Source organism: Dermacentor albipictus, chromosome 1, assembly GCF_038994185.2.
Source record: "Dermacentor albipictus isolate Rhodes 1998 colony chromosome 1, USDA_Dalb.pri_finalv2, whole genome shotgun sequence".
In the NCBI taxonomy this organism is placed as follows: domain Eukaryota; kingdom Metazoa; phylum Arthropoda; class Arachnida; order Ixodida; family Ixodidae; genus Dermacentor; species Dermacentor albipictus.
In genome coordinates, this window is record NC_091821.1 from 227,563,546 (window position 1) to 227,586,537 (window position 22,992).

At 48.1% G+C, this 22,992-nt stretch overlaps 1 protein-coding gene across 3 annotated transcripts in view; it reads right to left on the minus strand.

Annotated features, from left to right (window-relative positions):
- LOC139054248 (LIM domain-binding protein 2-like) overlaps positions 1–22,992 on the minus strand; it is a 320,751-nt gene that overhangs the window by 88,162 nt on the left and 209,597 nt on the right. The gene's annotated exons all lie outside the window — the stretch shown is intronic.

The window sequence follows — 22,992 nt, forward strand, 5'->3', positions numbered from 1 at the left end:
TGTAGTAGATGATGAACAAGCAACACCACATACACCGTATCGCTTTGAAGGACGAAAGCTTCTAGAGCCAACCGCGCTTTCATGCGTACGTTTCTTCCCATTAGATATCCGTTAATAGACAGCTTTAGTTGGGCGCCCGCAACCACCCACGTACGCAGCGCGCGAGTTGTGCGTACTTAAGGTAGGGACCTTATGCGCACTTAGCGAAGCATGCGCGCATGAAACGGCTACAGTTGGCCGGACGCAGAAGTTGAGAAGGGGATTGCTGACTTGCACGCGCAGGAGCCGGCAGTGTGCTACTCAGCGCCGCCATATTCCAGCTTCTGAAACTGTGTAGCCAATATCAACCGTCACGAAGTCAAACTACAAGCCGGAGCCATATAGCTTCGGCACGGGCCATATGGAAAAAATGCGCTCTCGTGGACAGCGACAACGTCCCGCTAAACCCGCAGAGCCCGCAGCGGACGCTACGCAGCTTTCGAAAAGCTGCGGGCCCACGCAAGAGACCGCGCGTGCTCTTGCGTACTGCGCATGCGCAGTGTCGCCTTCGCGGGTTTCCTGCGTACGCAGAGCTGCTGCGGACGCCGAAATAAAACTGTCTATTATTTCACTAAGTCGAGGTCCAGAGCGCATCTTCCGCCTGTTCTGCAATGTACGGAAATACGTTGGTCGACGGAAAAACAGAACCGGTAAGCCCATGGACTCTCTCTCTTTCACCCCCCCCCCCCCCCCACACACACACAGAGCTATCAACATTCTGCCCTTGCGCGCATTCTCTCTAACGATACTCGGGCTTTTCAATCTCCGAATAAAGAATGGCTGTAGATAAAACACAAGTGAATAGAAAGACGTTTACCGAGCTCCGCAGGCTCACGTCTCAATGCACGTGTAATGACCGTTGACCAGAGATTGTATTAAGATGACGAGAGCACGCAATGGAAGAATTCAAAGAAAGTTTTGGTACCGACCAAGGACTGATGAAAAGTAATGATCGAGCGAGATTTTAAATTTTTTTTTGGGCTGTAGAAGAAACAAGGATAAGGAGAAACGTCGCGGAGCTAGGGAAACCATTGTCTCAAATGCATATATTGCGAAAGAAGGAAAATAAGATATTTGAAAACGCTGTACTATTGGACTTGAGAACCGCGACCACAAGTACAAGCGTCCGCGGTTGAAACAAAGGACTTTCCTATAACGCTCCGACTTCACAGACTGCTTGTGATGTATATTTAAAAGCTATGTTCTCTTTCTCTTCGCATATGTTTAGATGGGGCCATGACCAAGCTTCGAAGCTTGCGAGCGACTACAACACGCGTAGTAATTCGATATGTATTAATCGTTTACGGGCTAGAATCAAGAACTGCTGATTGCATAAATAGCAACTACCACCACAGCATTTTATATAATAATTTCACCAAGCAGGCTTATTTTGGAACAAAGGTTATGGAAGGGGCTGTTGATTAACAAGCATGCCAAACGAAAAGGGACCTGAACCATTTCCACAGCATGACAGGCCATCAAGACGTTGCTGATACAGTTAGAATGTACGTGCGACCCCTGGGTACATAGCTGCAGATTGTCCGATACTGCCTCACCGCCACCGCAGTCCTCTTAACAACCCCATGTATATCTCAAAGCTATAAACGGAAAGTAGAGCTGATAACAGGGCGAGGTGTTATCTATAGAAAACGAGTTCCCATAGCGAATGACGCGAATGCTCGGTGGGTAACACAGGTAACAGCGGTACATATACTGCAGAATATCCAGTATATATATATATATATATATATATATATATATATATATATAATGGGGTTATAAATCTCGCCCTAGTCTGTTTTCACTGCTAATTATTGTGCAATATGCGTGAGCAACTCGCTCAAACCAATACCACGTTTAAGAGAGGTTACTACGCCGACATCCTTACCACTTGCTCCCTGTAACTGCAGAAAGCGAACACCGACCTCATCCCCAGAAAGGCGAGGAAAGAGCTGTGAATTACGGAGCAGCGCCGCTCCGCTGCCGAGCAGCGCTCCGCGATTGTGAGCCGAGTCGGCGCGCGCGCGTGTGCGCCCGTGCGTGCGTGCGTGCGCGCGCGCGCCGGTTCGCGCTAGCTCTCGGCAGAAAGCAAACAAACCAATGCGCGAGGAGGAGGACGGAACGCGGCGGCGGCACGGCCGGCGGAAGGGTCTTTTGGAAACAAGGAGCAAACTTTTGTTCGCTTGGAGCGCGCTTGCCGTTTTCTGCTTTTTTTGCTCTCTGCCGCTTGGCGCCAACAACCCCGAGCTCCTCCGGCGCCCGGGCAGAAAAACAGAGCCAAAGAAGAGCGGTGGGGAAGGGAGGCCTCGCCGAGTATGAGGCCCGATAAAGTACGCGCCTACAACTGCGACGCTCGCGCGAAGGCAACAGTGAAAAACGTGCCACAAGCAGCGGCCGCGAACAAGCGGGACAAAGCGCAAAGACGCGCTCGTCTTCCGCCCTGCGCGCTTTGAGCGGCGATCTGGCCGTCTTTGTCTTTCGCTGGTGGACACGCGCTGGCCTGACTACTGGTCGCTGCGGGCCAACCGATATCACAAGCTCCCCCTTGTCGATGGGTGGGAAAGCCTATGCCGAGCGCCGAATTTAAACCCTCCCCACCAATCATAGAGCGCGCGCTCTACCGCAGACTTCCAGTGGCGTAAATGAACGACGTTTGAACGATCTGTGTCATCATGTAGCAAAACAATTTCGCTTTGTATACGACCAATCAGTCAGGTTTCTACGAACATTACGTGACGATGCAGCGGCGCTGTATATTGTGGGTTCGATCAACTCCAACGCAACCAGAGGCGAATCCACGGTAGCATCAAGGGGTCGTGTCCATCAACCCAAGTATGGAAAACGAGGGAGGGGGCAGGGCTTCCTATCTGTGTCCCGCTAGTGCTCCCGGTCCGTTTTAATGCGCAAGCATTATATGTCCCATTGAGCGAAAATCCGTCGTAGTCGGCGTGACCGAAAGATGGTATCAATATGGCCGACGGCGCAAAGAGTAAAAACACGTCAAAAATTGCTCAGATTAACGTCAAATTTCTCGCGGAGGTTCCTGTAAACAATGGAAATTAATGGCTTTGAAAACATGCTTATTAATCAACGCGAAAACAACGGAAGACACAGAGTTAGAGAAACACTTGGTACATTTCGGTCTGGGTGGGAACCGAACCTGGGGTGCGAGACGAGCGCGCTTCCCCGACGCCACGGCGGCTCCACGGTTCTGGCTGACCAAAGATCTTCGTAGTACCTGCGTCATTGCGCACGTCACGTCGTAGTCATCTGGCTGACTAAAGGTGTGGCCTATAGTGCATGCGTCATTGGGCACGTGACGGCGTAGCCAATGGGGTGCGCCGTCAGCAATGGGGCCACCAAAAAAAAAAAAAATCATGGATAGAAAAAAAAATATGGTGCCGCGAGGGATTAGCATATGCTCCACGCTGTACTATACCGAGGCTCAATTGTTCCGTTCTGTAAATTATGAAGGACGCTCATCGCCCTAAAGCGACTGGAGCGACCAGCCAATGAAACACCGGCTGCAGCTGAGTGCGCGCTTACATCATCGCTCATTCTCTGTGTATTGCGGGAAACGAGCAAACCCGGGCGGGCGCAGCGTCGGAGTGTTTCGCGGGCTCATCACCCGCTAAAACTTGTGTAGCTGGAACCGCTGTATACTAAAACTTCAAAGCCGAATAAGCGCTTATCATCTTCTAGTGGATTGGACGGACGGTCGAAAAGAAAAAAATACTTTTATTCGGTGCCTCAGGATGCACTGACATGACAGAAATCCATGGTTTAATATGATGGCGAGATGTTTGGGCTGCAATGTAACGCCGGCGATCCTACACCCGGCGCAGTTAGAGTTAAGCGATGGCAGCTCGTGGCATAGTTGTTAGCTGTAACTAGCTCACTAACAAGCAAGTCTCACTTCGTGGCGTTGTGTCTAGTGCGCGGGCCGGCGCGGCATCGTGCGCTGGATGACTCACAACTTCACAAGCTACGGCTTGCTTTCTCTTCGTAGTTTGAAGGACACACTGAACGATATGCCTGTAGATACTAGGCTTACTAAATCTCTGCCGAAAGGTACACGTCGCTAGGGAGCAGCAATTGTCGGCAATTCCAGCAAGGCTATACCCGCATGCAGCCGACAACTTCCTCTTCCTCCTCTGCAGTATAAACTGCGAGCTCACCCGTTAACGCAGGCGTTTACTCGCTAGAAGCGCAGAAGGACAACCAACCGCAGTGAGTCCGCATCGCCTGCAGCCAGCGCTTATGTGTGGTTCCACGCGCAAGCGCAACAAACGGGCGCGACAGCGATCACGTGTCGAAACGTGTACTTTTACGCGCGATATCAGCAACTGACGCCACTATAGATCTTTAGTAAGTCTGTTTCACTTGCCGCGATCGTGCGACGCGAAACGCTCCAACGAGACGTTCAAGCGTCCGCCGCGCCGCTGCGAACACGACTCTATACCTGGCAGCGAGCGCGCGTCACACGTCAACACGTGCGTCGAGCCCCCTGCTGCGCTGTCGCTGGCGAGACGTAGCACGGCTGCTGAAATTTGTACCAAGTTCCGAACTCCGCAGCACAGGGCCGGTTTCTGCGTCAGCGGCCGCCGGAATCGCAGTAGCGCGTGAAACGGGCTTTACAACAGGCTCGCTTACTCGGATAACGACACCTCAGAGAAGACATAGAGGAAAGAACAGAGGGGTGAACCAGAAACGAACATCCATTTTACCACCCTATACACTGGGTACGGTGAGACAGAAAGACAAGAGGGAAGCATAGGAAGGAGACACCGCCCATATACACGCGTACAGCCGCCAACACAACTGAACACAGCACAAAACAAACGACCACACACAGAAAGCACAAGATAACGACAACACCAGCGTTGCCCAGCGCCTTCGGGCTGTTTTCGCAGCACACGCAGCCAACAATGATTACATTCAACTCTCACCAATGAAACACCAAGCTAATAATATAAGCGTCATAAAGTTCTTCCGGAACCCCCTAGCTAATTCAGTACTGACACGAAAATCTTGCGCCATGCTTTTTTTTTTGGGGGGGGGGGGGGGGCGTTAGCATTAGGAGTGTCAAAGTGTAAAAGAAGGTGCGTTTGAGTGTGGAGTGCGGGAAGCCGGTCACGACTGGCACAGGTAGGTGTGTGTGTGTGTGTGTGTGTGTATATATATATATATATATATATATATATATATATATATATATGTAGTAGGCAAAGAGGGTTTCTTCAGGCTACCTTTCAAACGTAAAGAACTTGAGTGGTGCTACAAGGTATATATATATATATATATATATATATATATATATATATATATATATATATATATATATATATATATATATATATATATATATAAAGTGTCCCAGCTAACTTTAGCGATAGCTTAAGAATATGCAAATGCAACGTAGCATGACAGAACAAAGGTAACGTCGTTTGCCGTCGCTTGAAGATACTCAAACTATTTTTTTTTAATTTCGCCTAATTTGATAATTAGTATTAATTAATTAATCAACTTCTCAAATATTATATGTAGATGAAAAGTGTCAATGAGAAAATTGTAAAGCAACATGAAAAACTCTCCATACAGCTTTCTGTTGCTCAACACGTGCCACATAAAAGTGTTTCCGAGCGTGAAAGCCCGCAAATGCACGCAAAATTGCCGCGCGACTGGCCGCTCGAGGCAATTTGCCTATATTCGCGGGCTTTTGTCACGCTCGGAAACTCCGCATTGCCGGCATGCCTCGAGGACAAACGCACACAACACGAGCAAAGAAATTGCCCCGCAGTGCCTGGGCAAAGTCAGATATTCAAGGAGCAAAAGCCACCAAATTTTTCTCTCTCGCGCCCGCTCTTACTTGCGCCTGCGCACAAACGTCGGGCGATCCCTCAAATCTAGTAAAGCTCCCTCAAATGACCGTCTTGTGAGGTGGGTTGACCTCCTCTGGCAGTTGTACAGCTTTTATTTGCGATACGGACGCATCGGGTTCGTCTCGCGATAACAACGTCCTCGCGCGCCGTACGCTGTTGGCGCGAGTGAAAACGTGCGACGGTGAGCCTACGATGGCGGCTCAATCTCGTGTGCGCAAGGGAGGAAAGGGAGGAAGAACAGAGCCGTCCTCCGTCGCGTGAATGGCGTCAAGTGAGGGGAAGTTGCGTTGCACTTCGGTCGCGCGTGCGTTATCTTGAAAGTAATCTGCTTCGGAGGCACAGTCAAGGTGGGCCCGTGGCTCGTAGCTTTGCGTGCGGTTAGTTCTCGCCGCTCAGTTTGCGTTGAAGCGATAGACAGCACGAAGGTCGCTTCGCTCGCTGCTGCTGCCGCGATTCCTCAGGCCAGCGTTTTAAATTAAATTATGCGGGGTTTTACGTGCCAAAACCACTTTCAGATTATGAGGCGCGCCGTAGTGGACGACTCCGGAAATTTCGACCACCTGGGGTTGTTTAACGTGCGCCTAAGTCTAAGTACACGGGTGTTCTCGAATTTCGCCCCCGTCGAAATACGGCCGCCATGGCCGGGATTCGATCCCGCGACCTCGTGCTCAGCAGCCCACCACCATAGCCACTGAGCAACCACGGCGGGTGGCCAGCGTTTTGCCAGCGAGCGTCCGTGGTCATCGAGTGTGATTTGCTCATGGTTCCCTGTGCGCGCTGACACCATGCTTGTTAATTTAGTTAGTAATGTTAGAGCATTGTACTCCCGCTCACTGAAGGCCGATAGCTTCGTTCGCGCTGTAGCTCCCATACGTTTGGGCAGTCACCCGCGTTCACGACGTGAAACGTCACTAACTTTTTTAAACTGGTCACGCCAAAAAACTGAAACAATTCACTGGTATGTCGTGCCCTCGAGGAATTGAGGCTTGACAGGGTATTTATGGACAGATATATCCGCACAAAAAAAGAAAGTGTGTGTGTGTGTGTGTGTGTGTGTATGTTTAGGGAAGGGGAGTTAAGGGGGGGGGGACTAGAACGATCGTGGACTAACTTTCGAGTAGTTCTTTTACAAATAAATTCTGCTTGACGATGCTTCTACGAAAGGTATACAGTTTGCTTCCCATGGCCTAAGGGAAACTAAATTACGCGACAGCAATAATTGTTTCTGAACAGGTTCGACAACTTGGTCAGTGAGTAGATAATTAATCAATTGCTAACTCAAATAAATAAATAAATAAATAAATAAATAAATAAATAAATAAAGAGGACAATGTTAAAGACTGACGGCTACCGTAGGCTGGCGAATCTTTGAATTAAGGTTCTTGTCCTTCCAACCCATGATAATCGCTGAAGGGTCCGATTGACGCATTCCAAACGGTTGAAAAGAATACTTAATTCATTTTTATATAAAAAAAGCACTCATGTACACGTGATAAAATCTTAATCACTGATCAATTTCTTCGAAACAACAAGCGAAACCTAGAGCTATTATTATGTACCTAGGGTCCTTCATAGACTGTTATCAGTATACATTACGTTGATTAAAAATGCAAAGCCTAAAATCGCACACGCAATCTTCCGTAAGGCTACCCGCAAAGGGTCCGCAATATATTATAGGAAAATAAAGAGAGGCTGATAAATGCCTATAGACGCCTATAGAAAGGAGGGGGGGGGGATCGTAAGGGATACGGCGCTTATTATACTGTGGGAGCGTCGTACATCCAGCAAATTTCGTGAATTAAAGAGTGTTTGTCTGAAAGATATGGGTTACGGTAAGCCGTTCAACGTACGATGCCATTTTATGTTAGGCGAAACTTCAATAAAGGAAAAAAAAAATTGAGGCGAAACAGCTTCACACACAGACCGTTATACGAACAGTCGTTACGCAAACTTGTCGCAGAAAACGCAGCTCTGCAGCTGCTATGCGCAGTAAGGTCGGCACTGCATTCAGAATTCTGTTCGCGTGAGCAGAGGGAGAAGCGGGAATGCGGTTCGTGCTGCCCTGAGGTGAAAGCGCTGTTTCTACATTGCGGGACATCTAGTACGGTTAGGTTTGTCACTCGTGTAAAGGTAATGGTAGCATGCAAGAGGTCTCCTGTCTGTTGACACGGCGCTGCACTACGCCCCGGTCTACCCTCATGAGTTGGGTGGTTGCTTCAGTGGTTGGTGCCGCATATCTACATACACGTATATATGTCCTTTGGAAACCGCTCACTTGGCACCAAAAGTTGTGCGTGTCGTGCAACAGGAAGAGCCAAACGCTGCTAAACTTGATTCCCTCGTTTCGTTATCGGACAACTTTCACAATGTCCTCGTTTCGCAAACTATAACTTCTGCAATCATGACGCAAGTTACGAAACTTGCAAGCACAGACGGCGACTGCCAAACGCTCCGACCCAACAAGAGCTAAGGATTTGTAGCCGACAGTTGCAAACACTGAATGAGAGGTTGTTTCAGTATTCGCGCGTCTTTTCTATTGGTCAGGTATCATTGGTAGTTCTAGCCACCCTACCATTAAGCAGGGCAATTTCAGAAAAGCAAAACACATTATGTAGCGTAGATATTGGATAGGGGGGCAGGAGAGTCCACATATTCCCTGGTTATTTACCAGCTTTAATACCTCCATCCGTCACTTCCTCCCCAAGCCTTTCTCGCAGCGAATAATCCGGATCGCTACATGATTAGTCAGCGCAAAGAAGTAAAATAACACACGTCATAAGACGAAGCTAGCTTGTACACAGGGCAAAAGCAAAGCCCTTCGACGTCCTGTGCATTTCTGTGAATGCTAGTGAAGCGCTGGACCAGCGTTCATCCTAACTACTTTCACGGTTAACTATGATGCACAGAGATTTGGAAACATCATTTATCGTTCTGCTAAAGCCAACCAGCTCGGCTTACGTCTTCAAATCGAGCCCGACATAAGCCGCTCGCAACACAGTCGGCTGTGAATGGGCACTCTTGGATGCTTACCCCACCCATAATACGTGAATAGGAGACAACCGCAACGGTAATAGAATTCAGAGGCACACACGGTTGCTTAACGCCATGCGCACTCGAAAGTTTCTCGTTTATTCCGGGCAAAGTAGGTTTGCGTGACGAAGGAAACCACTCGACTGATAAGCGCAGTTAATCAATAAAGATTCAGTCATAGTCGGCCACCATGCCGTTACGTTGCTCTCCAGCAAAAGCTAGATAGCTGCACAGGGGACACCGCTTCGCGCCCGCTGCGCTCCCAACAACCGTGCGAGCACGGGTCAGACGTGCGTGCACGAGAGCTGCGAGAGCAGAACCGGCAGGCGCGGCGTCCGGCATCGTCGAAGCCCCCTGCCATGAATTGAAAGCGGACGCCTGGCGCCACCTTGCGACGTTCTCTGTACTCTCAACAAGAGTTTCGCATTTTGGCTCAACACGGACAGATGGCGCGGCGAATAATGGGGCGAGTTCGCGCGCGCGCTATGAGCGCTCCGGGCGTATTCTGTTGTTTGCGTTGTACGTTTCCCGAGATTTTTCCCCAGCGTTGCGAATACTGGTAACGCCGTTACTATCTCAGATGATTCAGACTGGGCAACATTCTATAGTCAGGTGATGCAGTTAAGATTAACGACTGTTCTCGCAAGGCAGGCCGTGATAATGACTGTGGCCACAATCATACCACTCGCGATGGCACCGCGCTATCCTGCTCCTATGCAAAATCCTGAGAAATTTTCCGAGGAATAATAAGAACGGCGCATTAAACATGCCAGATTCGATAAGGCGACAAGGAATTAAGAAAGAAACGGCGTGCTTCTGAAAAAGGAAGAAAAACAAAAAGAAAGAAAGAAAGAAAGAAAGAAAGAAAGAAAGAAAGAAAGAAAGAAAGAAAACTAGCGTCGCTGGACTCTTGCCCACTCCCCCACTATTATTACTTTACCACTACTCTAGTACTTAACGAAGAAGGATGCCCAGCAAGGGGCATATAAGCGAGATTCAGGCACGAACAGCTAAACCCTGACTTACGCAATTAGGATTTGCGAGGAGCGTGTACCAAAGAACCGCTACAGCCTGGCAAACTGAACCAGAAATTTACAACGCGGCGCTCAACTCTGTAATATTTATGCAACTTATTCTGCTACGAAAATACGGGCAGCAGTGACTCAATGCAAGCTGATACAATTTAAAAAACACTTTCAGGCTGACCACGGCTTTTTAATTTATTGACTGAAAAAAAGCTTGTTTTTCCAACGTCTGATTAACAGCTCTCTTTCTCTCTCTCGCACGCGTATACACTATTTTGTGAAAGCAATCTGAAAATCCAAAGCTGCACAATGCTCAGCTGCGGCTTGCTTGTGAAGGACCACTGAGACGTGCCGTGGCCAGATAACTCTGGTGGACCTTCTCTAGCTTACCGTGCTTAAAGACGCCGGCAGCCAACTATCTCTGTCAAGAGGCGCTCTCGTGAGAAATGTTGCCTTTGTGGCCCCACCTGATACATCAGCGTCGAGAGAGCGACGAATTCGAAGTAAGTAAGTGGCAGTTAATACATACTACTCGGTCAGCACCTATTTCATTCCATTCGGTAGCTTAGGGGTGCGATCTTGTACGCGTTCCAAAATAGAACGGAGGCGGTCCGTTCCACCGAGCCGCACACGGTTGGTCAGTTTGAACGGTGAAGAACGTCATGACGTCAATTGTGAAGTGATATCTGCTGTCAATCATTCCGTGTTGTCTGCTATCGGACGAACGCAACGGAACGGACCGCCAATTTCGCGACGGAAAGAACGGACCGCCTCCGTTCGAGTTTGGAACGCGTACAAGATCGCACCCTAGCTCTCTAAAGAGCGCACGTACAAGCTGGCTTCACCACAGCACGAGGCCTTCTGAGGAGAAGCCAGCTTTAGTGATACCCAACGTTGCACTGTTTCTACGGGGTGTCCCAGCTAAGATGGATCAAGTTTCATTGCGACACAAATTATACGGGAGCTCAAGGCGGCGTCACCGTTGGCGCCACCACCATGCTGTCGCGGCATCGACGAGCATCCGCGGCCCGCGCGTGTAGGGTTAAAAGGTCTCCAGAGACGCGTAGTGCTTTTGGCTGCAAAAGTGACGAACCCAATAGGGCGCACCATCGCGCTCCGCTCAGTCGTCTCTGCCTCAGCCAGGGCTGCTTTCTGGTTTCCGCTGCTGGCATGAGCCTTGTGCGCGCATCCATAAGCATTCTTGCTGAGCAGCCGTATGCATACCACACCATGGTGCGTACACTGGTCTGAGCGGAACAGACAATAAAGGTCCAGCTGGGCCTACCTAATCCTTTCTTAGAGCGCTCACAGAAGCCGGCGGTTTTCCTTCGGTTTCACCTCGCGCACCATCAAGATGCGACGGCTGCAATGCTGTTGACGGCTCGCCTCATCACGCCAGCGTTTTGAGACGCCTTCAGCGCGACGCTAGACTTCGCAATCGCTTTCAGTGCTTCACCTGCGTGAGCAATTGCCAGTGTCTTAAAACAAAGCTAAGCCGTCTGTGCGGACGAAACCGACTGCATGTTGTTAGCAACTTCCTGGAGAATCCTTCATTATTTTTTTATTGTTTCTATAGAATAATTACTAGCAAGCAACAAGGTAACTATTTCATGATTTACTGCATGGCCACGGTCTCAATACAATTATCTTAGAAGAGATTTGGAAACATCATTTAATGCTTTGCTAAAGCTCTGCACTTTACTGCACTGCACTACTATAAAACGTTCTGCATGACGTCGGTAACGAGCGCTGCATGGACAGTCGCTATTCCACTGATGCGCGCCAGAGTGGCACACTGCAGACTGAAGTCCGGCGTTGTTGGTTTAAAATAATTCGCTGAAGTTGAACTACGCCACTGTTCTGTAGAGTAGTAAAACTCAAGTACGTAATTCAGGTAACACCGGCATTAAGCTTCAAAGGTTGCGGCATTTGCTAGTATGATGGCGTACGGACCTACGTCTAACTGTTAAGCTGATTGATAGGATTTGACGCACCAGGGGTTATTTAACGTGAGCCCAATGCTTGGTACGCGAGCATTTCTGCGTTTCGCCGCCATAGAAACGCAGCAGCCGCAATCAGTGATCAAACCCACGACCTTGATCGAGCTCAGCTGCAGAACACCATAGTCCACCGGGGCTGGCGAACTATATAGGCATCTGGCCTATGACAAGGCACACATCTGCTTCACATTTAGCAAAAGAATATTTGGCGCTCAAAATTGGAAAGGGTTACCGGTGAGGAATTTTTCTGTGGGTGGTGAATTTATTTCGGATAAGGTAACGATTCTGCTACAACTATTTTCCTTGTTGCTAGGGTTGTGCGAATATTCGAAACTTACTAATAACGCGTAGAATATTGGCCCATTCAGTTCGGTCTACGAATCTAATAGTTACAATTCGTAAATACGAATATTCTTCTAATAGCTTTCTAATAATTTTGGTATATCTCAACTCGCAAACTGCGCACATCAAGCATAAAATTGGAGTAAAATCGCAGCATCTTTAATTCTGGTGGTCATAGTAGACATTAAACACGAGAAGTTACTAGTGGAAAGGGCTACGTCGCTCGCCTTTCTGTTTATAAACCTTTCTGGCTAAACCGCTACCATTCGTATTCACCAATGATTCCAGTGTAGGTGAATCAACTGGTTGTTTTCCCCTAATGCTTCATTTGCGTTCTTAATAAACACCGATTCATAAGGGGCATTATAATGACAGAAACTCGCTAACCTCGTAAATGTACTAGGATGTGAAAATCGTTTTATATTCCTGGTGGGAACGGCAGTTCACTATTCGAGAACTATTCGAAAAAAGTATTCGATATCCGATTCCATTCGATTTGCTTTGCACACTATTCGGTTCGTATTCGATTCGGTTTCGAAAATTACCACTCGCAACACCCCATACTTTTTGCACTGCGACAGTAGTTCGAGCAGCGCTCCGTGTGCGTTGTCAACGGGATCGGCCGGTCGCGAGGGGTGGATGGAAAGATGAGAACCAAATCGAGCGAAAGGAATCATTACATCTTGTCAGCGATGAACTATTTTGTTTTTTCTGTAAACAATAGATGTACATATAAAACTCATTCTAACAAGTTTTACGCTGTTACAAAGTATACTGCACCGTCTTAGAGAAGAATAAAGTTGTTTCTCTCTTCGCTGTTTTAATGAAGGACGACCAGTTACAAGAAATTTAGCACAAGGGAGTTCGCACAGCGAGGCGGTAATGTTTTAAAGGGGTGCTTCACTTAGCATGCATTTGTTCGTCGTAACTGATTCGGCTCTCAACGATGTCTGTTGAAATCAAGTCCAAGAAGACATGTCTGGCAATTTGTACGAGAGCGGAGGTACCTGGAGTGGCACTCGATTTTATTCGTCAGGAGCCACTTCATCGCTGCACCCCATGGTTTGAGACTCGAAGGCAGCCCTCCTAAGTATTCAAAGTTCAATGCGCCGCGGATGCCATGAATAAAATTTATCAACGATGAGACATGTACACCATCGGGCAACAAAACTTTATCAATGACTGCCAGTACACTGTGATGACAGTGGAAACAATCGCGCCGACGAATCCGCCCATTCTGCGCACAACAGCGGAAGATATGTTTCAATTTCACTCGGAAGATCAGATGCAGGAGCTACACTTTGCTCTGCGGCACGCGATAGTATAGTTGGCCTCGTCGAACTCAACGAGTTTCGCGAACAGTCGCCTATACATTCACTGGCTTCTGACTTGAAGATCTACCTATACCGCCTGGGTTACCAGAAATTTTGCTGTACCGCCTGTGGTTTCGTGTCGCGTTCATCAAGTCACGCTCGTTCATAACTGGATGGGCCGACAGCCCTATACCTGTGACACTTGCGGCTGTGAATAAACACTGTGCATCTGCAGTGGCGTAGCTAGGTCGTCTGGCACCCAGGGCCCATAGGTCTTCTGTCACCTCCCTCCCCGGGTGTAGCCGGCGGAAAGAGGGGTGTCTTCAGACTTATATGACCCCCCCCCCCCCCCTCTCTGGCCCCTTGCACCGGGGGCCCACGGCCCCCCGGCCCCCCCTGCTGCTACGCCACTGTGCATCTGCCCACGCTATAGTACGGAGAAGCAGGTGCTGCGCGTACCGCGTTAGAGACACTGACAGCCGGCCACTGTCAGAGCAAAATGTACTTGGACAGTGGTCCCAACGGGCGTGTGCTCTAAAGGCAGCCAGAGCGCTAGTTTGCGTCATGCAGTCTACGGACCTGAGAGATAGGCTGCGACGAAGACGTGTGCCGCTTCAATTTTGTGCGCCGACTCCCGTCTCGATACTCGTCTTTCTTAGTTTTTATCCCATTACACTCCTTTTCCCCCGTGCAGGGTACACTGTAAACGAAAATAAACCCACCTGGGAGTTCTTAACAGGTGATGTGCCCGTAGAGTTTCTCACTATAATACCTAGACGGAAATCTGGCGCCACCGTCTATGGGAGTTTCCTATATAAGGGGCGCTGTGCTGTCATAGGAATGACGGTATACGTGTTTGCGAGGCTTGTGTTGGCTGGTGTTCTAAGAGGCTTCGTCTAAAATGTGGATATGGCTACACAATTAACACGTCCTTAAAGTAGAATCTTCGTAAATTTTTTCATTCACGCATATTACATCTTCCAGTGACGTTTACTCACCTACAATACATAAACAAGCGAAGAAAAGCAAGAAAAAACGATTCGAAAGCGAGCGAGAATGTTGTCACCTGTCCTCCAACTTTAGCGGACCGCTGATACTTTTTACGTTTCATATAACTGTACATGCAATAACAAGTTATCATAATAAAACAAAACATGTTTTTGTGTAATAATAATGCTAAAACAGCTTTTTACGTGCTGTTTTAGAAGAACATGAATCATTGTGACAGACGGAACAATGCTTGCCAGCAGGCGCGTCTTCAAGGTGTCCGCTCTCCGGGAACGATGCCAATCTGAAGTCACAGTATACCGGCATGCCCATGCATACCAGCGCAGCAGCGCCAGATTTCCCTATAGATAATACAGTGAGAAACTATGGATGTGCCCTAAAAATTCTTCATCCTTTAATATTTACTCCGATTTAAGGGAGAAATACAGTGGCATTCGCTCGTTTCACTCCGTTGGCTAGCTGCGGGAGGATTAAGGCGACATGACGCGATTTTACTCCGATTCAGAATATTGTTCTCTTGTGAAAACAGCGCACGGGGAGTTTTAAAAAAACTCCCCCCGAAGAAAAAAGTTGGTCGCGTGGCACTTCCCATGAGGCTGTGCGCCCGCCGCGCCAGCGACCGGCCGCGTTCGGCGGGTCGGCAGTGCTCATGGCTGACGGTTTATTTACATCTGTGAAGTGGCGTTCCGAAACAGATTTTCGTTAATTTGTTTCCCGTATTTATTTCCAGAAAGTGTTATAGCCGTACCTTAAGTTCACTGTATCTCACCTTCAAGTACGTTAGCTGTTATCATTTTGCTGAAAACGATGAATGCAAGAGCAACGTTTCCAAGTGCGGAAAAAGGTTTGGGTGTATACCTCGAAGCTGCTCATTGGTGAGTTTTAGGTTAGGGAACGCAAGCAGCTTGCGTACGCAAGAACTAGGGGCGATGGTACTGCGCATGCGCGGACCCAAACGTAGGTGTCGGCGCATGCGCAGTACCATCGCCCCTAGTTCTTGTGCACGCAAGCCGCTTGCGTCCCCTATTCTAAAACTCTGACTCGTGATGTCTGCTCACGTTTCTGACTGTGCTTTCGCGTTGCGTTACCTAGGCTTGCGGTCTTCAGTACGTGACTTTTATGTCCTTGTAAGCACATGCTGACAACGTCCGGCGTAATGTTTGAAAGGACCGCGTAGCGGTGGCAACAGCACCCACTGTTCGAGCGACGACGTCCGTGCTAGTCACACATGAATGGCATGTTCCAAGTTCGTTGCGGTGCTGTGTTGCCAGTAAGAAAGAACGGAGTGCAAGCAATATTTATGCGTCTGTGTACGGATATCCTCGCCCAAGAAAAACAGTAGGATCGACATAAGTATATGTACTGTAAGTAAAGCTTCTTACTGAGCGATGTGAATCAAATTCTTATCACGCAGTTCTGTTTTGATCACGTTGTTGCTTCCGACATTGCATTAACATTGATATGGAAGCATGCCTGCTGGCTCCGAATGCGAGGATTCGTTCGACAGCTATGTAGTTCCTTTTTACAACCGAGAGACATTGCTTGGACGCTGAGCAAGTAATGCGATCAGAAAAATGTATGACTACGCTCTTTTCGGTGTTACGTCGGCTGCTGCGGGTCATGTTCACATGTAATAAATTCTTGCTACGCTACCACTATTTCGCATAAAGTTAATTTTGCCATGAAGCACATGTACTTATACTGTAACTAACGCACTACTTTTTGGCTGCGAACGTCGGCAGTGTCGCTTCAGCACAAGTCGCTTCAGCACTCACAGAAAGGCATGCTAATTTTGAAAAATTATGCCATTAACTTTGTTTTCCCACTATTCTGAATGAACAGTTTTGTGTTGATTGATGTACTCTGTTAATTTGAGAGAGGCAGTTCTCGTATGAGCGAGCATGTGAGTCGTAATTCTGAAAACAGCACAGCTGCTCACTAGGCGGTTTCGAGGCACACAGTATCGTGGTTATATATATACTGGCAGCGTTACTTGTATGTCGCGAGCACGTTGGATGTCTTTCAAAGTTCTGCATTGTGCGTTTCACAAACGTTTATGTATGCCACGGTTGATGTGCTTTCATTGACTTGTTTCGTTGAATTTGACGCGGTCTTGTGTGCATATTTCAATATTTGACCACTAGCACCTGCATACAGAAATCTTCACGCAAGCTGGCGCGATAGCTCCTTTTATACTCCTGTCGCACATCGAAAACACTCCGTCTAGTGGGAGGCAAAAAAAAAAAAAGAAGACAGCCCATGGTTCGACGCAAAAATTCCGCTCGCAAGGAGTAAAATTCTACTCCGATCATACGGAGTAGCATAAGCTCCCAACCGGAAGGCCGCTACAGAGGACAAGCACTATACTCCCACCTGAGAGTTATTTCCGTTTACAGTGTAGCTATACCGGCTTTTCCTCGTTAATCTCCCTGCGTTTCCATCGTTTATCAATCTCTCTTAATCGATTTAACCGGTTTCATTGCAACAGCCAACAAGACGCTCGGCTCCCGGGACTGTTCGTGTCAGGATCGGAACCAAATACGATTAGCGGCGACATCGTTTGTTCACAAAATACTACCTGGAGGCGATAGTCGTCTGCAAAGCATTTGCAGCGAACGCACGCCGCTAAATCCAGGCAGAGCGTCTCAGGATATAGCAAGTTCATTTAGATGCGCTTCAGTATAAATCTAACGTCTGCTAGGCGCTTGTTAGGTACATTTTTACTTCATGATAAGTTTCACGCCCCGCTCTTCCAACAATCGCACCCGAGTTATGCCCCGCCTTTTTTTCTCTCTCTCTTTTCTTTCCTTAGCGAAGTTTGTGCTACAGCATAGATATATTTGTTTGCACTCTGTTGCAGCAACCAACCCTTTTGCTGCGAACCGTACACTCCTTCTCGATATCATTGTTACATTATAGCTATTTTTTGTCATATCTGCATTTACAACCTCTTTTTCGATGCACTACGGGGGTCCCTGTCTCAACCATGCACGAACGCGTCCACACTGAAGGACATCATGAAAGTACGATAATGCGGTAATATATTTATTAACATCTAAACAATTGAACTGAGGTAGTGCGGCTAAAGCTATTTGCATTAGCAGTCGCAGCGAGTAACGGATTTTGCAGTAACGAAGTATGAGTAAAGAGGACTCCCCCTCAATAATTTATCGCCACGCCAAATTAATTGATCGGTCGATGCTCGCGCGATAACTTCCACTGACAGACATGGACGCTTTACAGCGCCGCCGCATGGGAGCTGCCATTAACGAGCACGTGACTGCGCCGCCATCATCTGCATTCGGGCCTCTTTTGGACAGCATACATGGCATTGAGTTAATCCTGAAAGGCGCTGTTTTTGCTGTTGGGCGAATAATTTGTTTTCCAGTGACACAGTGATTTCGATAGAAATCGCAAACGAAACGTTAATGGCTCTTTATAATTCACACGGCGTCTTATTTCGGTCTGATGATGCACTAATAGTACACTATCTAGGTGTGTACGCCGAGATAGAGTACAATAGGGATAGTGTGTCGTTTCTGACGAAGCAATTGACACACGATTTTCCGCATACAGAGTGCTGATAGTTTTTATGTTACTTCAATCGTGCGTAATTCGTCGTAACAATGCTTACGTGCGCGAAGTCTGTTCGTTTTGTCTTCACTTTTTCTCTAGTTGCCCCAATCGGTTCTAAACACGCAAGGGACCGATACCCCCGGATACCCATGAACAGCAAGCACAAATAGAAAAAAGCCGCTCATGCATAGGGACGTGTCCACTGCGTTACGCTACTATTATGTTAGCATATCGGTCGTGGAATTAGCAATTCGGGCTAAGATTCGGGTGCTGTGTGACATGTACCTCAAATTCGCTATCTGTTTCATGCTTCGATGAAACAGCAATACGTAGATTTTTGGTGATGTGTCACTTGTTCTGAGAACATTTGTTTGTGCTGAAATATCAACATTTCTTATCGGTGCACTTCCCTTAACATAGCTGGGAGTATATGTTTATGTAACCAGAGGGACGTCTTCAGTTCAGCGCGTTCCACTACGGCTACTGCGTGCTCACAATCATCGCATTCCTTTGTCTATCTCTCTCACTCTCGTCTTTATGTTCCCATTTTCCCTCCTTCCAGCGTAGGGTAGCCAACCGGACTCTTGACTGGTTAACATCTCTACCTTCTTTGTTATCACTCACTCACTCACTCACTCACTCACTCACTCACTCACTCACTCACTCACTCACTCACTCACTCACTCACTCACTCACTCACTCACTCACTCACTCACTCACTCACTCACTCACTCACTCACTCACTCACTCACTCACTCACTCACTCACTCACGACGAAGGACATGATGACTGTTTTTTTTTTAAGTTAATGTTCATTTCCCAAATTTCGCACCAGTCACAAAAACTTATAAAAGATTGATTCAGAGTGTTATGACCGTTAGGTGTAGAAATGACATTGTAGAGAACGCTGTCGTCAGCGTAAAGCCGAGTTTTTATTGCCTTGACAACGACGCGGACGGTTGAAAGCTCTTTTTTTTCTCCACTCTGCGACGCCCTTGCTTTCCCGTTTTAGTAGTTTCGTTATTGCGTAGTGCTGCGCTGGTTCTGCTGGCTAGTGAAACTCACAGAAAGTGCGAGCACCAGAGAATGCTACGTCCACGCGATGACGCGGGATTCCCGAACAGTCCACGCCACTTGTCCAAGAGCAGCTGCAGCGGCGAATCAAACGCTCTGTCTCAGATCGGTTTCTCCATAGCCGCATGTTTGCATTTTGAACGAGCAGTCAGTCTGTCCGGCGCCGTTTTACTCACCGACGGCAGTGATGGCGTATTCAACGTGATCACTCCCCGCTCGGGGTCGGGCAATTAGAATTGCACTAAAAGTAAGCGGACCCTTCAGATGCAATTTTCTCGAAAACTAAGTCTTTTCTTGGTACTAAACAAGAGCTGCGAGGCTTCAGGAACGGTATTTTAACAGTCCACGCGGACTAAGTATTTGCCTTTAGTGACCCTTTAAAGCTAAGTAGTGATATTTCGTAGAACCACTTATATATATACAATGGAAAAACTTTTTTTTTTATTCACAGGTAAATATAGTTCAATCCTGGCGATCTACGTGCCAAGACCACGATCTGATTATGAGGCATGCCGTAGTGGTGGATTTCAGAAATTTGGACCACCTGGCCGGGTTCTATTAAGTGCACCTAAACCTAAGTCACTACCATCTCTGCGTTTCGCCCCCTTCGAAAACGTGCCGCCACGGCCGGCATCGAACCCACGACCTCGAGCTTAAGCCTCGACCAGACGTACGCGTTGGAACGCGTCCGCACGCGCCGCGTTCGCTCGACGTCATTTCGTGCACGGCGGAGGAAGAGGGCACGCATCCAAATAATGCCCGTGTCGCCGCGCGTCTACGCGCGTTTCGTCGCGGCGACGCAGTGTTGCTAGGTTGCCGTGTTCAAGACAGCCTAGCCTTCACTCAGCGGCCATGTTAACCAATGCGTTACAGATGGTAAACAGAGCGCAATAAGTTCTAACTTAAAATTCCCTTTTCTATTTTTCAAAGAGATTGCATGACTTTTAGTGGTTCAATAAGCTCAACTGCAACTTCATACGAATATTGTGAACCTGGGTGAAACCTGCAGCAGCACCGACGCTTAATGCAGCCCACGGAGGAAGGAAACTGAGGAGAGGCCCTACCCCCTCCGCGCGCTAGGAGAAAAGTGTGGAGGAAGTGACGTAATTTCTTTGTCGTAGGGGCCACGCCTTTCGAGCCACAATGGCGGCTCTGTTTTGGTTCTGTGCGCTCACACGTGTTGCTCCGTAGGTTTAGTACCGTGGCAAAGGCGCCGTGCGGGCAGGTTTGCGTTGTCCTCCGTGTTTTGATGCGCTGCGTTATCTGGACCGTGCTCTCCCGGATGTTGCTGTGGCCAGGTGGGACAGGAGGAACTAAAGTTTGTGAAATGAACGCGCATGCAACGCTGTACGCAATGTACCGCGCCACGGCAATGGCAACGGACGAAGGAATATCCGCGGGAAATTTTGCCCTCTTTGGCGGAATCATGCTAACGCGCCAACGATTGTTTAGTATTGCTGCGGAGCGCGCGGTTCCGAGCAGCAAGGTTGCGCGCAGCGCGGCGTGGTTTCGCGAGAAATGTAAACAAGAGAGGAGAGCTGGCCCGACAGGCGGAGCAACGCCATGAGCAACGCCATTTTCCGGCTTCACTTTAGCTTCACAAAGAGTGACGTCAGGGCCTCTCCTTAGTTTCTTTCCTCCGTGATGCAGCCGCTATATGGTCGAAGACTTCGGTGACGGCCATGATCGACCGCAAAACACGCGTGGCACGCCTGTCACAACTATAGACGTGCGCGCCGTGTCGGTTTCGACCGGCGGCGGCGTGGTGGTCGTTTCTAGTCGGCGCCGGAGCGCGGCCATCTTTCGTTGGGGTGGCGGCGGCAACGGCGGGCAAACCGAAATCAAAAATTTTAAAAGCCGTTTGGCTACATCATTCGTTGCTAAACTGGTTGAAATTCTGGCCTTTTCATACGAAGGGCTAAGAGGACCGAATACAGAGGCGCTGGAAGTGAGAGAAATACAAAACGTTTTGTAAGTATACGAGTATTTTGCTCTTCAGCCGACACACTTAAAAAAGAAATTGGGCACATACCTTAAAGCGTCTATGTTGAGTGTGTTTGTATATTCCTTTCCCCACGAATATGCAGAGCCCTGCTGTTGCGTCGTAGTCACAATCGTTTTCTTTTTTGCTATGCCTCGGTGTTTAAGAGGTGTTTTAACGTTGAGCAAAAACAGTGAATTCCTCTAGAACAGCTAAGCCAGTACCGACGCACATGACACTCTCTAGATATGTTAACCTTGCTTCCACTTGATCTGAATGAGATTCTGTCCATACAATATGCTTTACGGGAACAAAAAAAAAAGAGAGAACAGAGCCCTTCTATGACCAACTTTTGCTGGGTTCAGCCCTTAAACTGTCAACCAATCAGCAGATGTTATAACGCACATTGCCGACTGGACATTAAGTGAAATCACTTTTTCTAAATATTATGTAATTTTTCTTATAACGCCCTTTTTCCCTGAAGAAAAAAAAAAGAATAAAAATACTTTTTTTTTTCTGCACCAGGTGAACATCTTTTTTTCAGCTGAGATATGTTATGATGCAATAGAAAACAAACTTCCTCAATTTGTTAACTCGTCATCACCAGGTTGAATGAACGAAGTGTGGATAAGTAGAAATGCAGGCATTGATAGGATGCACAATTATTTAAAAAAAAAGTTCTTTTTTAACCTGCACGTTGAAACTGTTTTATAGTTCAGTGCAGCTATCGGTGTCAGTTGCATTCAATTTTTTATATGAATGGCACAAAGAAACAGCACCATGCAGTAGACATGTAAAAATATCTTTTCACATGTAGCAATGTAGAAACATCTCTTCGAATGCAACGGCCGGAACAATGCGAAAACTTCCAATCGGCATCTTAAACACATGGGACCAGAAATTTCTGTCTTGCTACAAGTTGCATCTGTCGCGTTGATGCCGCTGTCAGACATATCGCCGATGCTACCTGCAACTACAGTGCCCACGACCCTCAAGCCGTGATTCCGACGTTCCGGGGCCGCGGTTTCTTCATGTTGCGCTATATTGTGCTTTTGAAGAAGTTTCGGAATCCCGCGTTGCGCTGACTTGTGACGACACGCATGCGCAGACGCGTGGAGAGCAGGGTTACTTTTGCTTGTATTCTGTTGTTCACTGCTCCCCTGCTTGACATTATTCTATGTTTGAAACAGGCAAATAATTTAACAAGACAACACAAAATGTTAAATGAAGCTGGACTGAGTTAAAAAAGAAGTCCTTATTTCTATTTCCGATCTCGCCGACAAGATCTCGCCGACGCGCCGATCAGTTTCCGTCGGCGGCAGCGGTGCAGCCAGAATTCACGAATTTCACAATTCACAGAAGTCACAAATAGTACACTCTAGTCACAACACACGCAGCTTGCACGGCGCGCAAGGAGTCGTTCCGGAAGTTACGTTGGTCCGCCATAGTCGCGTGGTAATCGCGCGGGTGACGCGCGTAGAAGCTTCCGGCACGGGGGTTAAAATTCTAGCAGTGCTATGTCTCGACACCGCCGCGCGTCAACACGCGAAACGGAGTCCGCGCCTACCGTTGTACTCGCCCAGACGCGGTTCGGCGCGCGTAGACGCGTTCCAACGCGTACGGTTGAGGCTTGACGCAGCCCTGTGGCTCGCTTTAGCGGCGCTGCGCCATAGCCAAGCTGCCGCGGCGGGTGATTTTCGCAAGTATGTGCAGCTGTTCGCA